We start from the raw sequence: 17,236 nt of genomic DNA, 5'->3' as shown, positions 1-17,236 counted from the left end.
TGCGGATAAGCAAAATATTATTCATTTTTCTTGCCAGCGTAGAATGGAAGCAAGACGAAGGCAAAAAGTAAAAATTCCTTAATCCTGCTTCTGTCGGTCCTACAGTAAAAAAATTAGCATAAGCGTTACGCGGTTAGATTTACAATTTTGTTCACAGAGCCGGTAAATTCATATCGCAATATGTTTATTTGCCTAAGGTTCATATGAGTAAACCTAATGAAGTCTGCCCAGTCGTCTATTTGCGTGAATGTCAACGTCAGAGAAGAGGACTTGAAGACCTAATTATATGCGGTTAACTTCTATGCTTTGAAAATGACAAACAGGAATTGTAGCTACACGAAATTATAAGAAAAGATTGAGGCTTTTATTCTTAAAAAAAAACACGTGATTGTTCAACCCACTTCTACTTTTCTTCAAACATTTTTATATTAAAAAGCGTGTGATCTACGCTCCTCTTGCTAGAAATGTTAGAAAAATTGCAATAATCACCATCAATTCAAAACTATTTAGACTTAGCTTTGGTGGGAGAATCATTATAATGAATATAATAGTAATAAACGAAAATAAATTTGTGGGTAATAAAAGTTTTTAATTACCTGCAAAGATATGCAATTATCGCTTGTCTCAAATGAAATGTAGCAGCACATGTAGGCGCTTACCGGTTTGCAGAAGGAAACTGACGTGTGCTCTCAGTGCTTACAAAAATAGATGCTAGTGACTGAAAGCTGTACAATACGGTTGGTATTCTATTTTTGATTCTCTCGGATAATTTGGATTTCAAATCCAGCTTCCAAGATTTAAGCTTTGACAACTGTCATCAGTCGCCCAAAGTAAGAGAACCTGTAAAGGTAGAAAATATCAATGTACAATGATCGGCGATGTAGAGTCAAAAGAGATGCCTGTCTATAACTATGGGCGAGACTATCCAATTAAGGAAGTTATCGAGATACAGCCTTTAACCCAATTATTTTTCTGTTTATTAGTAAATTATAAAAAATGGCGAGCAACAACTATTGGATCATACTCTAGAAGATATCTATTGATCAATATTATCGAACTGTACTACTATTAATTATTGTTTTTAATGATGGCAATTCGCCATTGCTATAGAAGTATAGGAGACATCGATGTCTAATTATTGATCGACATAACTGATTTATGTAAGGAGTTTAGCTACAACCTCCGAAGTATAAAAGACGCAGAATTTTTGATAATAGGGAACCGTAGAAGGCGTCCATAATTGACTACTGATAGAGAATATTTAATTTACATTGATCAATTCACTCCAATTAATCGATGGTATCAGAGTATAGGAGGCAAAGATTCAAAATTTGAGGCAACCTTATACCAGGACCAGATGAAAACTAAATCGAAAATAAAAATTTCCCAAACAATAAGATGGTGCATCGATAATTAACAAAGACAAGGTCATTTTACTGGTATGATGACTTTTAAGAAAATAAACTGGTTTTTTTTAATGCAAGATACCGTCAGCTTAATTTAAAAAATTACTGCCATGTTGAAAACGAAATCATAAGAAACGATAAGCCTTCAACGCATCTGAATACTGTCAGTGCTCCGAAGCGAAATTCCTTTCAACTTCCTTTTAACAGTTTTCGAATAATTTGCACATTTTGATGTAGGCCCATTTCTCACAACACGGAACACTTATGAAAAATTTTTGGAGATCATTTAGTTACAAAGTAAATCGATAGATACTATCAGCATAGCTTTCACGTCAAACATATAATAAAATTGCCCAAACCAAATGTTAAGAGTCACCCTAATGAAATTGCATTCATTTCTTTCTTATGTAATGAATGGTAGCCAAGCTCTTAGCCTCCTTTACAGATTTGCAGCTTATGGGGTTTATGCTTGAAATGTGCAAAAATATTTAGCTAAACTTCCGAAACTCATCTTAGCACAAATTACAATAGAAACAAGCATACCGACATTTATATACATATATACGTACATAATATATCAGGTGTTACAACCAACAACGATTGCTTTAAATACTAACGAGATTTTACTGTAATGAATATAAAATACATTCGGGCACAGTTAACAATTGCACCTAAATGGTGCAAAAGGATATTTTTGATGTCCGCTGGTTAAGCTATTTAGAAATAATAAGCAATTAAGAATTTAAAAAGAGTAGAGCAACACAGAAAATAACGAAAGAGGAAAAAAAACGGAGTGTTTATGAATATAAAATGATTTTAAAGAAAAAATAAAAATTCTACATACAAATATTAACTCCACGTAGAAGACATCATGTACGTATGGCAAAGTATATTTTTTATCAATTTATATTGATTAAAAAAGTTTTTTAGAAAACGAAAATAAAATCGATAGAGCAAATATGCGCCACAAAATTCCAAGAATTCATCGTTCGTTAATATAAAATCTGGGATATGGAAGAAATAATACATTCAGTAAAAAAAAAAAATTGGAATCTAAAAAGTATATTTTACACAAAAACAAAACATACTTCAAGTTTCAATACTTGCACACACGCATATATATATACATATATATATATATATATATATATAGAAAGAGAGAGAGAGGGAGAGAGAATAGTCTAGAAGTTTTAAATGAAGAACGCAAACAGGACAACTGAGAGTCTTGGCCGCATACTTACAATGCTTACGACCGCACACATGTACGCGTACTTTCCATCTATCATATGTAAGAGATTTAATATTGTGTCTGTATCCAAAAATTGTAATAAAAAGCATTCGAGAGAAAAAAAATGCATAGTCAGGCAAGATCACAATCCGTCTGACCCTAGCAAGTAAGACTTTTATTACTTTATTTTTGTTGTTATAATAAGAATCTCTCATTGAAGAAAGTAGTACGTAATACGTACACGTACAAAAAAAAATAAAAATAAATAAATAAATAGATAAATACACGAATTGAAATGAACTAGTAAAGAAAATACGCGTCTATTTCCTCCTTAAAATATTCGAAGGAGAGAAATTATCGGGAAACGAAAAACCCCTTTGAATTTTATTTAGTTGTAACAAAAAACAAAAGAATGACTCAATGATCACTAGATATTGATTTATGGTTCTAGGTGCAAAATTGCGGCTTGTAATGGTAAAAACGGCAAATTTACGGCAGCTGTCACAACTACGCCCTGTTCGAAAAAAGGCCGAAAGCACAGTTTTTACGTGCTTTGAAGCTTCCATTTTCATAAGCAAAAATCTCTTCAAAAAAAAAAAAAAAAAAACGCAAATGCGTTTATACAAATTTTAGAATGTTGAACTATTTTTAATGCACAAAAGATGGAGAATGGAGGAGATGGTCTATATTTTATAAAGAACGTAAAAACATGAAAATCATTGAAGGAAGCCAACGAAACTAGCCTAGAAGTCATTTTGTGAAGAAACTCAAGCTAAACCAAGGCATTTAAACTCCTTTAAATTATAAGAAAATTACTGGCGCTTACAATTTATTTAAAAGAAATGTTTCTTGACATTTTGATTCAGACCTCAAAAGTGAAAACAGATGAACATTATCAGAACTCATTCCAATACAAGCTATTTAATCTTTTTGACCGAGCACTGCGTGCACTACATGGCTCCCTGGGACGTTTTGCTCTTCCCAAAACTCAATCTACTACTTTATCCGACTGAACTCGATGGATAGAACGAAGCGAGTACAAAAGAAACATTAACAATTTTCTCAAAACATTTTTATAAATACTTTAATGACTTAAATCGCTTTACTTTAAAGAGTGTTATGTAAATCTTAAAAATTAAATACAAAATGTATTTTAATTCAATTATTCCCGATACTTTTTTGCCGCAATGTATATTATTTTTGAAGTTCATCATCATCAAATGTGTCCATTAGATTATTTATTCATCCAACATCAAGATAATAATAAAAACTAATATCATAAATCTTTTAAATTGAAAATCTATCGCATAGACACAGAATATTTTCAAGAAAATCACACACCCACAGTAAATTGGTTGAAAATATGGGTTTCCGTTGGTCTCCTTTCAAATTTGTTATGCTTTGAAAAGTGTTGGTTTTATACTTAATTAATGCAGGACTACAAAGCATAGCAGGCAGCAGATAAAAATAATCCCAACGACGAGGTTGCTTATTTTCCGGTTTAAAAAGACCTTATCTAACGGAAGGATACGCAATTTTCTTTAATGACACTAACAACAGGGATTTTTTAGTGATTTGCTCATTCTCAAACTTTGGAAAATTCAGGATTAAGCACCAAATGGACAAACACACGTCCGGCAAAACATAGCTCAAATGATGAATAAAATGAGAAAATGTAAATAGTAAAAAGAACTTACAAAAGGGAGATAAGACAGCCAGTGAAACAATTAAAAGTAGAAACCCTACAATGGGACAGGGCTCACAATACTGCTATACACCACCCTACCATTATCCATATATCGACTTTTCGAAATAAGGAATGATATTAGAAGGGATTCGAAACATTTTCAATGGCGGTTCGTCCTTGGGCCAGAACACGGCGCTATATCGAATTTCATCAAAATATCTCCACAATGGCGACCTGCAGGTTAAGGACAAGAATACAAGCCATACAGAGAGACTAGATTAGATAGAACCTCTGAATCGTTTCTTGAACCTAGCGATAAAAAAGAGGTGGGTCTATGTGAAGCCCTTCTGAGTATTGCATGCATCCGAACAATTTTGATATACCCTTGCATCACAAGTGATGTAGGTGGCAAAATGAAAGCGGGACGCCCGCCAAATGTACGTTTCGGTGCACGAGCAACGCCACACGCTCAGAAATATTGAGAACAGCGTTGAGGATTATCTGATTATAGTGAAAAAATTGCAAAGAAGGAGAAGAGGTCAGAGACAACGGAGAAACAAAGCGACGGGGAAAGAAATAAACAAGGTCAAAGGTGAGCACTAAGCAAATCAACAGAGAGAATGCGTATTCGAACTTATAATTTTCTACAAAGATTAACGGGACATACGCAGGAACAAACAGAGGGAACGAGAAACGTAAAAATAAGCACAAGAGGAACATTTAATGAACCAACGATGAAGATAACTTAAAAAATGCACACGTGTGCCAAAAGGCGCACGAAACTACAAACGAAGAAAACACCAAGTATACAAAAGTAAACGCAGACAAAAAAGCCGGCGAGTAAGCGCAGTAATATACATACACCGGAAGAAAAAAGACGCCTAACGGCAAGCTAACAAAATCTCAAATTTATGCTTAGACGAAGACAAGCGAAAAATGGTCACAGAAAGAAACGTGTACAGAGGAATGAGAGAGGTATAAACAATCAAACAGAGGAATGTACAGAGTGGGGCAAAAACGCTAGACCAAAGGGTCAGACAACAAAAAAAAAGAAATAAGCAAACAAACAAAAGAGAACTACAACAATTACTGGTAGAATTTTCCAAAAAAACTTATCATCCTCAAATTATTGCGCTCATTATTCGCAGCAGTTAACAAGTCAAAAACAGTTTCTTATTTTTCTAAAACAAACTTTTATAAGTATGGGAGACTTCAAGATATTTTTTCGCTATGAATATGATTTCTTCTTGTTGTATCCAATACCCAAGAGATGTAAACTGCTCAAGATCTTGCGTCACTAATGTAATTCGCATCGGTATACACCATTGGTAATTATCTAAAACCTTCGGCGTTAGCTGCCGTAGTTAGTGGGACACTTAAGAGCGATATATCATTTACTGTATAAATTTCTCTTATCTTACCGCTACTGCCGATTACAACGTATTCCTAATTATTAAGATATTCAAACGTTAAATGCAAACAAATGTTACAAATTGAAAAATCTTTTTCTTTACGGGCTATTATAACCGGAAAATTTGCATATTAAATAACATTTTGTTTGTTCTTCACCGAAATTCATTATGAAAGCAGAAAAAAATGAAGTATAAAGTCAAACATTTACATTTACTGAAACGTTTAAATTACTTAAACAAACTATAATATATGTGCGCACTTCTATGTGTATGCATCTGTGCATTTATTATGTGCACATATTTGTGTGGGTTTGGCATAAATTAAGCAAAATATGACTGACTATAAATTTGAATTGAAACGGAACCAATTTTTTTCCTTTAGCAATTCCTCTTTTTTTCTCTCGCCTGTTTTCTCATTCTCTCACAAATGTATTCACATATTTATATATAGCAAATAGAGAAGTTTTTTGTGTATTTCATTAGCAATGCTTTTTGTTTGCATTTGTTGCTTTAATATTTTCTGATTAGTACGGATTTACATTGCAATGTATTTCCGTTTTGGCCGATACAGTTGCAATCGCCCTTACCTTTATTTACATACATATGGCAAATGTAAGTATAAATCGGGTAGTTCTCTCTAGATAAAGTTTATGCATGCCGATGTATCGGCAGGCATCTAATTACAAACATGTTCATTTTAAAATGCCTACGATTAAATGTCGTATTTTGTTTTGAGTTTCTCTTTGCTGACAAGTCATAGAATTTAATCGGACAGTTTTCACACGAATAGCATACAAATTAACTGTTGCTTTGAAGCGAAATAAAAATTCTTCGGATCACTTCAAAGTGAAATCAGTTAACATTGATTTAATGCACTGACCTGAGGCCATCATTTGTAAATAAGGTAAAGCGGAAGGTAAGTTAATGAATGAACACATTTGAAAGACATTCAACGTAGTTTATGCTGCAGGAAATGATTTGTTTAATTAAATCAGTTTAAAGTCATTTTATTGATTTTTGCTAAGTACTGAAGAAAAACCAATAATATAAGCAAGCACACACGGAGCACAAAAAATATTTTGGTATCAATCGCGAAACGTTTCTAATGCCGGCTTGTATAAAGAAATAAACGAAAAAAATAGAAATCTTGAAATCTAAATGTAATCTAAGATTCCTTGCCTTTGGGTATAAATCTGCTAGGGTCCTTTATTATATTAGGGTACAAACATTGAGTAAATGTTTCACTCGCAAAATCGCACTTAAACCCACTTATAACTAAATGCATAATACAGAGTAAAGTCTTTTGCATTTCGTGTCGATTAAATCGCTGTTTATCCATTTACAGCAAATTGGCAAATACGAAAGAAAGAGAATTACAAAAGCAGAAATAGAAAGACAAGAAGAAAAAGATGAGAAGCATAGACGGGAGAGAATAGCAGAGATAAAAAATTAAGCTCGGATGGAAATACAGAGAAACATATGGAGCGATGGAGATCGATGTTAAAAAGGAACTAATCAAGCGGAGGCATTTATATGTAAGCAAAACGTAAACGGTCAAAGAGAGATAGAAGTTGTACGGCAAGGTCGTTCATAGATATCCTACGCCGCTTCTTTTAGAACACAGGTAATAGTACCCCAAAAATTACCCGTTATTTTTATGTAAAATCATGCCTTTCATGACAACTCGCATGTTGGAAAATTCCCAAAATATGACATAGCGTGATTTAAAGTTAACAAACTTAATTTACTTCCTAAAAACTTTACTATTTCCCAGTTTCCGTGAAAAAAAATTTGAAAGTAGACTTTCTCTCCGTAAAAGAGCTTGCTTATTATATTATATATTAACGCCTCTACATGTCACAGCTAAAAAGTAGACCTAGGTGACCCAAATTTCCTTCAGTTGCTGCTATGGACCAACCTTTCTCACAAAATATTAAAAATTCAATCTTTTTCTAAAGGACTTTCTATTCGTAAGAAATCTTGCATGGAGTGGGACACACTCATGTGGCTCAAACTTGGTCCACTTGATTTCTGTACCAAATTATTACCATGAACAAATTTTCCTCATAAAACATTCATCATAAAACGGTTAGGCATTTTTGGCATACAAAGTATTACATTTCATAAAAATTCCTATAGACCTACGTTTAAATTCACCAAGATTAATTTCTACCATATTAAAAATTTTCCCAGCCGAACAAAATATATCATAGCAATTTAGAGTGTTGAATTCGTATAACATAGCGAGTTTTATCGAAAAATTTTGAACATTGCAATTTTTCCATATAACGACATTCCAAAGTCAAACATTCGTCCTTGGATCAAAACTCGCCAGTGTACCAAATTTCATTAAAATATCCCTAAAATTGCACCCTGTACTTTGAGCACAAAATTACGTAGACAGACTTTGGACCGACAGATGGACAGAGAATACGATATAATAAGGAGTGGGTCCATCTTAAGTGCTTCTGAATGTTACGTAAGTCCACAAAAATATAATATAGCCTATACCACAAGTGATGTAGGGTATAAAAATTTATGGATTGCATACAAATAAACTCAAAGAACAATATCTACATTACGGTCTTATTCTGATGTTGTGACTGGTAACTAATCGTAAAAAAAAAATTTGTTTTCTTATGATATTTTGTGTAACCATATCAAATTTGGTATTCCGGATCGATAGTCAAAGTCTTTGTATCAGTTTGGTTACAAACCAACGTTGAGAAGCCACAAAAATCAAAAACAACAATATCTTGGCACTTCTAATAACCCTGTGACATTTAAAATAAGGGCGTACGACTTTATTCACAAGTCACATATCCCGATAAGAATTAAAAGTTAACACACATATAAGGTACCACTATCTGCGGCCCATAAATATATTTTTTTAAGGAATTATTTGAATTGAAACAAATATATACATATATTTCTCGTTTATTATGTGTGCAGTGCCTTAGCAATTAATCATAATTTATTTATGACTCAATTATTTAAACTGTTTTCTTCTATTATTTTTCTTTGTTTTTGCGTGCGTTATGAATTGTATATCAATTATAAGTAATCGTTGAGTGTAAGCATATCTTAGTTAAGAAATATTACTGTTTAGAAATAAATTTGAATTTTTCTAAATTAAAAAAAAGAATATATTTCCAAAACAGTATAAAATTTAATTAGACTCATCTGAAGAAACAATAAGGCTGTACAATGCGCGATAAATATTAATAGGGTTTTCAAAAATTCTTACTCCAAACTGTGCATTTTGAAATTGCGCTTAATGCACCCCACCCGACTTGTAGTACAGGGTACATTAAGTTTGTGCTTGTTGTGGGTGTGTGTAACATCCCGAAGGGCTTAAGATAGACCCTTCTTTTATTATATTAACAGGTTCAGATTCATTTTCTGAACACTTTCAGACATATTTGTTTTCCTGAGGGACGAGCCCCATTGAAGGTTGATTGGAACGGATATTTTTTATGAGTACTCCCCATACCAAACCTAATTTTAGAAAAGTTGTTCCATGAAACAAAATTGCAACTTTCACAATAGGACAAAAAACCACGCGCTTTTGTGGCCTCTCCTTCTTCTCCGCTGCCGTAAGCACTTAAGTCGTGATCGCTGGCCTGGATAAAGGATTGCCCATACATTGGCATAGCCATAATTAATTTTTTGCGTTCCGATACACTTTTTAACCAATAATTAATCGAAAAGTTAACGTTAAAGTTTTCTACGTCGCTAGGATAATCGTACATAGAGGCCACGTGCCCAGTTTTCCTATCCCACTGTCCATGATAATCATATGTCATAAGAGCAATCCAATCTAAATATTCAGATAATTGCGTCACGTCATAGTCTGCATCAATTACCTTTTTGTTAGGTGAGACAGCTGAGGAAAGCAATCAGTGCTATGCTTTAAAGGCCTCGGATAGCTCAATCACCAATTGTTTAAAACCTTCCTTTTCGTCGGGGCGACCTTTCTTGCAGTCAACTTGCCAACATACTGGATATTCCTAGTCCAAGTCCACGCCTTCAAAACCATATTTTTCCATGAAACCAATAACATTTCTTACAAAGTGTGATTTAGCAGCTGCACTTCTAACAAGCCCAGCGTATTTATCGCCAGCCTAATCATTCCAGCTAGCTGCTAGCTACACTAACTTTAATGCCTTTGGAAAGATACGTTACGACGCGTCGTGAGGCTGAATATTAAGGGTTCCACGATTTAGTACAGCAAAACCGTAGACAATGTGGGAGCACAAGTGGGCATCAATATCCTCAGGAAAGTATTTACCTCCATTTTGGCGATACCAAGGCCAATTAGTAAAATAACATACAACTTTGAAGTCATTAGATAAGGAAGGTTCTAAAGCACGCGTCAGTTCAGCACTAGAAATAATATCGAAACCCTCTACATCTTCCTCTTACTCCATTTCAGTAATATTCACTTCTTCAGGAGAATTTTCGCTATCCCACTCTGATTCAGAAGGTACTTGTTGCGCACTATTTATCTCTGTGTCAAACTCCATTTCAAACGAAATTAAATCGGCTGCACTGAAAAGCTTTAAGTTTATTTATAAAATCCCTTTGAAAATTATCTCACATGTTGATCCTTATCACTTGGAGGATTTCTTAAAACGTCGTGTATCTGAGTTAACAAAGGATGGACAGTATCGCCGCATCGATTACGAAAGTCATCTAAATCCAGAGCCCAAACCATGCCATCACCTAAACCTAAGGCTCGTATTAATTGCGCTTTGTTTCGTATCATGCGTGGATCAACGATCTGAGCCTTCTTCTATATAAAGACTACCATGAAACTGATACCAATTTTATTTATTGTATTACGAAAGTAAATGAAGATTTTAGAAGATGAAGACGGATCGAGTGTTTAACTGTCCCGCTTGCACATTCTTTGTAATGTTTTTCTAAGGCGTGTGTAACAGAAAAGTGTTGTGGTAAATCAGTTTAATGTTACAAGCGAATGACTTTCATAACGTTTTCAAAATAAGGTACAACCGGCTCGATTGCTCAACCAAGGAGATCAGACCGGATTACTTGCATACATTATTAAGTAATGCGTTACTGAATCAATTCATTATTAAAATGGCCAAAGTCGCTTACTGACGTTTTATTTCTGCAAAGTACAGGACGATGTTTTATTTCTGCAAAGTACAGGACGATGCATGTCTCTAAGACGTTATCTAACTTGTATTATTTTCACAGATGAAAAAAAATTTCTCGCCCAAATGATTGTTCATGACCCTTACCAAATGCTAGGCTTCCAAAGCTTTGCATAGTTTGTCCTTAGAAATGAAACAGCTGTACTTGAAGGCACTATTAAAAATTATTCTTTGAAATCCCAAAATTTTCGAGATTTAGATGGAATGGTGCCAAAGACCGAAAATGAATGAAACGTGGTCAGTTATTCATTTCGTCTGTAGCTTCATTTTAACTTAAAAAGCTCTAACTTGTAAACTCATGACATTTTGACAGCTTTCGTTTGAAGATTGGTGCTATTTAAAAAGCATGTGATTTCGTTAATTGCCTAAAAAATTGCAATAAAAAATAGCCATATTTTGCCTACTTTCCCTGCATCCAGTCTATACCTGAAAATTCTATGCAACTCATGCCGGTAGAGTAAATAGAATTCCACGTTTACTCTGCTTGAAAAACTATATCGTTTTAAACGTCCAAGCGACAGTTCACTTACTATTCGAAATTACTTTCATCTGGATAAAAGACTACAACTAAAAATCTTCTAATATGTAATCACCAAATCGCATGTATTAAGTGAAGAAGGTGACATTTTTCATCCACATTTACATTTACACATCATTTTCTTATATTTTTTATTAAACCAAACATGTGTCATTTCGATTGAAAATCTCTTCCATTTTTCTGACAAAATCATTTTATCATCACCGCAGAAGTCCTAGGATTGCTGAACGAAAAATACAGACAAGCAATTTTTCGCAGACTTCTTTCTGTTAAGACCCGCCAAGGACATCTTCTAAAAAAATGTTGGTCATTAGCAGAGAATTGTGTGCCGCCCATTTCTTACGAAAAAGTTATTAAAAAATATCTCCAAGCAACCCAACAATCGTAAAGACATGTCTTAAAAATTTATTTCAAAAAAGAGTCCTTTGTAAATAAGTTCGACAAAATTACTCACAATGTCGCGTAGTACCGTAGTCCCGCTCCAAGGCTTCGACTAAATGTAATTTCAAATGACCAAGTCTTACTTAATGTTTCTTCAGCGTCTCCGCGTTACATATAATTCTTTTGAAAAACTTGCGCGACTCTAAATTCAGAAAGAGTTTCATCTTACTTTGTAGCGCAACCAAAGCTCATCGTTTCCTATTGAGTTTATGAACTTTTTTTGACAACTCCAGTCACGTCCCTACAAACGAAACGCAAAGGCAAATATAACAGAATCCCAACAAAGTCAACAAACCACAAATGAAACTGTTTATTATATGTAAGTATCTAACTAACTACACTTATCCATACCTATATACAAATACGGTACATAAATATATAAGTATGCTCTAGAAAAATATTACCTATATTTATATATAGTTTTGCCTTCAGTTTTGCACATTATACGTATGCACTTTTATAAGCACAGTACGCCTCAAATGCTAGGACAATGACTTTGGTAAATGAAATTGCTTCAGGCATATAAAACTATTTATGTAACTATGAATGTGGTTACACCACACCATTTATAAGCGCGTTTATAGATGTTATGAGAAATTTATGAGACTTTTATATTATTTTTTGTAAGAGAGTGGCTAGACGTGTACGTGTGCACTTAAGGAAGCATATACACCTATGGATGTTTAATATATATATATATATATATATATGTTTAATATATACATATATTTATTTATTTATTTATTTATATATTTATTTATGTACTGAGGTATCGCGTACATATATTATTAGTATTTTTCACTACTGTATGTTTATTTCCAGTTAAAATTTTACATACTGTAATATATAAAACGCATAAATATTAACGTATTTGCGTCAGTATATGATGCGTGGAGACATGTGTACTTTCAGGCATTTACTTAAAGTTGAACTTAAAATCTTATTTGTGGCGCATTGTGTATGTGTTTGTAATAATTTACTGCACTCACGGTATAAAAGATTACCAGAGACGTAAATTGTCTTTTCGTATGTAACATTGTGCTATATCATTAACATAATATACCTTACGTTCCGTTCTGCTAAGCCTAAGCGCATTTGCGTGGACTTAATTTCACTTCAGTTTTCGAGGAACAAAGTAGTGGTACTTCTGATAAGAAGCGGGGTCTAGAACCGGTAACATATAAAAACTTAGAAAGCAAAACACTTTGAAGTGACTATCGGAAATCAATATTTGCTGCCATAAAAAAAAGCATTTGCGACATAAGCATGACAGCGATTCCTAAAGTTTACAGAGAACCATGCTTATAATAAGTTACAAATGTAGTCGAAGTCTTTGCCATTGATTCCAGACAACATATGGTTTCTAATATCAGCTAATAATTTTTTCGATAACAAGTACACTCTATCCTACATTGGACGGCGTATGATGGCTGCGACTAAGTGAAGTTGAAATGCATTTTTTCCTGTTGTTATTATTATTATTAATTGCGTGGGCAAACCGTAGAGCGACCTACAAGATCTATTGTACTCGCCCATACCCCTAGCCCTCCAGTTTGAGGACTTTTATAAATGTTCTTTCCTTCCTTGTGTTGTGTCTGGCATTGTAAAATACTCGCCAAACACATCGTGTCTGATTCTACAGATAGCGTCAAGTTCACACAGAATATGGTGGGACGTCTGCCTCGTCTCTTGCCAGAATCTGCATGAAGCGGTATCGGACATACCCACGTTTTTCAGATGGTAGCTGAGCGAATTATGACTTTTTTAGAATGTGAGTAAACGTAGATCGATCCTTCTTGGTTCCAGTAGTAGCCATACCTGTCGTTGTTCTGCGGACTGCTTCCAAGAACAATCCGACTTCTTCTGGGCCCATTGTGATACCAAACTGTTAATATGGCTATTTGAAACGCCACAGAAAGGTTCAGAACATACCACGGCCCCTCATGATCCCCTTTTTGCTAGGTACTCAGCCCTCAACACCCGAATAGCCAGGCATCCATATTAGATGCACATCACAACACAAGCCTTTAACGACTTTAACGCGACTTGACTGACCCGATCTCGCCAGTATAAATCAATGGGTCAGTACTAGCCTTGCAGTTGTTCCAGTTAATATGAGTAATAAATAGCGCCATTGAAAGAGTGGGAGCAGGGCACAAAATGCGATATTTTTACGATCAGCGATTTGTGTTCGGTTAAACGAACAATGTCAATAAAAACAACTTTCTTTCTTTAACAATGAAAATAATAAAATGTAGAAACTCCTGCAAAATCATACGGCATAAGTGAGCAAAGCAAAACAAATTAGCCCTTGAAATATTGGAACGATGAACCAATTCAGCTGCATATTGGCGGATACATCAAAAAAATTTGCAAACGATAGCTGAAAGTAACTTAAACTTGAGTTTATAATGGTGCAAAGCACTAACTTAAGGCAGTAATAACATCAAAGTGGACAAAATAAAAATTTTGTTAACAGCAATATGAGCTGCTAAAGTCAACTAAAGATGACAAATGAATTCATGCAACGTATGTAAATATGGGTACGTATTCAAATATATGTGCATTATTAAATTCTTCAATTACATTAAGAAAATTGATTAAAGTTAAAATTTCATTAATTCTAAAAGCGTAAGAGAAGACAACGATGGTAACACCAAAATGTATCAGTTGTTTATTTTAATTTAACACCGCATAAAGTTAATTGTTATTGAACTGAGGGAAATTGTACACGAGTCCGAAAATAGTCCTCAAACCAAGTAGCATTTTCTAATAATTTAAGTCTTCCTTATGATTAGCAACAATAGTCACATGAAGCTAAGTGCTTTCGTGTCATAAATGTGTGATCTGCAACGTAAAGGAGTTCCCTTCCTTTCATAAAATATGTATTGTGAGCAGAGGTGTAAATCAGTGGGAAACTGTGTCGAGCGTCTAGTCCACTTCTGTTTATCTCTTACACCTTTCAAATGCTAATATTGCAAAAATCAACGAATATCCAAAGAAAATTGGATGATAAATATAACGGAAATAATTAGATCAATGAGATCCTTTTTCCTGTCATTTCAGACTGAATTGATTTTAGTACGGATCTACTGTAGTCAAAATAAGTAGCGGAAACCTATCTAAATCTGGCACTTTCCCCTACAGCATGGATATTATTTTGCTTCCTGAAGTAACCATCGTGAATTACTTCAAAGATGTGCTTCTACCAAAGAAGCTGTAGTGACACCACTTAATAATGGAAGGTTCTTTGGTTTGTTGTAGATTCTTTATTTAGATTTTTGATTGTGCTTAAAGTACTTGGTTATACTATTATATGATTATGACTATATGATTATAACTATGTGATTATGACTATGACCTACCTAATGTATGGTCAGTATCTTATATACAGAATAACTTAATGCTAACTTAAGCAATATAACTAAAGTAGGTTATCGTTTAATAACGGAAGCGTATAATATATTAATAGCTTACTACTAAAATTGCACTACCTTAACTAGGTTAGTAGTAAAATGTAAATTTAGCAATAACTTGTAAACTACGGTAGAGTGCGACAAATCGATAATACTACAAAGCATTATACTTATCGTTTCGACTCTTTGAATAAAGCAAAACTTGTGAGATATGATTTCATTTAAACTTGATCCAAATGAATATTGAGCACCTAAGTTAGCTTAGTGTCTACACTCTCTCCATCACTGTTCGTACCTCTTGAACGGCGAAAATTGTATTGACATTACGTTCTCAAGGTGCTTTCAATATGTCCATAGGATTATGCGCTCCAAAAATGAGTCTTCGTACATTGGAAAAGGCTTTGCCAATCGCGCAGAAAATCTTTAATCGCAAAATTTTATTCACAATGCCAATTTCTTAAGGACCCATTGCTGTGTTGCAGTGGTACGACCTTGAGAAATTGTGCAAATGCTTTGATCTTGACTTTCTCGATGTTGATTGAATATAAACTCAGAGTCAGATCAGGATTAACACGCGTGTAGTGTTGATGATGGATTTCGTTGTCTGTTTTTGCATTTTTTATTTTTTTAATAAACCGAAGGTTGAGGGTTGTATTCATTTTATCGAAACGTTTTCAACAACCAGAAAGAAGCTTCAGAGACCCCTGTCTACCTGTCAGTGTAATGTTTGCGGTAAACATCCTCCTGGTCACAAAAATGAAGCTATGGGCGTTATTTTCGGCAGAAAATTTGGAAATTCTTGCACGTAGGTTGGTATCGAAGATGGGACAAATAGGTTCAAACACATGACCACCGTGTAACAAAATCTGAGATTTCAAATGTCTGTTTTCAAGAATAAAAACTATGTCTTTTTCTCGTCTATTATTCACAACGATTAAACTATGGGCAGCACTTGTAAAAAAATTGAAAAAATCGGAAACATCTCCACAAAGGTAAACGTGATTAAATTTTTATTTTTTCCACGTTTTGTTGCTTATACTTATTACTTATTATTCATAAGATAAACAAGACAGTGTGTTTGTTCTAAAATAAATATGTTGGACTCCCCGTGCAGGATTCTTTCCTTCTTAACAGTATAATCAATTGGGACTTGGAAAGTAAAATGGGGCAAGGTAAGTGCCTTAAATCTGAAGTAAATAACGCTGACGTCATATGACGGATAAGGGCGATGGGTATAAGCGATTTGATTCTGGAGGAATGTAATTTTCTTCCTTTTTAATTTTCCACTCCCTATAGTTTTAAGTGCCGAAACTGTCGATTTATATTCTTAAACTTTAAAAAAATCATAAAACGCAATTTTATTTGTTTAATCCTTATATTTAGGACTTACCACAGCTTTACCCCTTTGACTACTTAATAATTAAAAATTTCGCAATATATTCAACTGCTATCTCTCAGTCAGCCGGCCTCTTTAATTTTACCGTAATTTTACCGTAATTTACCGAAATTTTATTAAGAACACCATGAGCCCCATAATTAGTATAATCTTCTTGCCTCTTCAAAACTGCTAAGAGTTTGCAAACACACATAAAAATTTATTTAAATACCACTTATTCACACTATTAAACACTTACCTGAATAGTATTGTTCCCTTATCCGATATAAATAATAAAGAAATTAAAGCAAAACACATTTGCACGCAATTCATTTAATACATTCGGACGTTTACATTTTTCTTTATTATTCTTTTTCGTACTTCTACACAAGCACATAATGCGTTGGAAGGGTTCACATATTCACTTCTTTACTAGAAATTTATAAAAAAAAACACCAGAAGTTTAACTTAAGTTGTGATTAAAAAAAAGGAAAAGAAAAACAAAAATAAACAGAAGATATTGCATTGTAGGAATGCATACATACGTACATAT

The 17,236-nt window shown here is 33.9% G+C and overlaps 1 pseudogene; it reads right to left on the bottom strand.

Annotated features, from left to right (window-relative positions):
- Positions 1–858: 858 nt before the first annotated feature.
- LOC119640532 lies at positions 859–10,501 on the bottom strand (annotated as a pseudogene).
- Positions 10,502–17,236: the final 6,735 nt, after the last annotated feature.

This window comes from Glossina fuscipes, unplaced genomic scaffold (genome assembly GCF_014805625.2).
Source record: "Glossina fuscipes isolate IAEA_lab_2018 unplaced genomic scaffold, Yale_Gfus_2 121, whole genome shotgun sequence".
Lineage (NCBI taxonomy): Eukaryota > Metazoa > Arthropoda > Insecta > Diptera > Glossinidae > Glossina > Glossina fuscipes.
The sequence above is the reverse complement of the archived record's forward strand: the minus strand, read 5'-3'. Positions and strand labels throughout refer to the sequence as shown.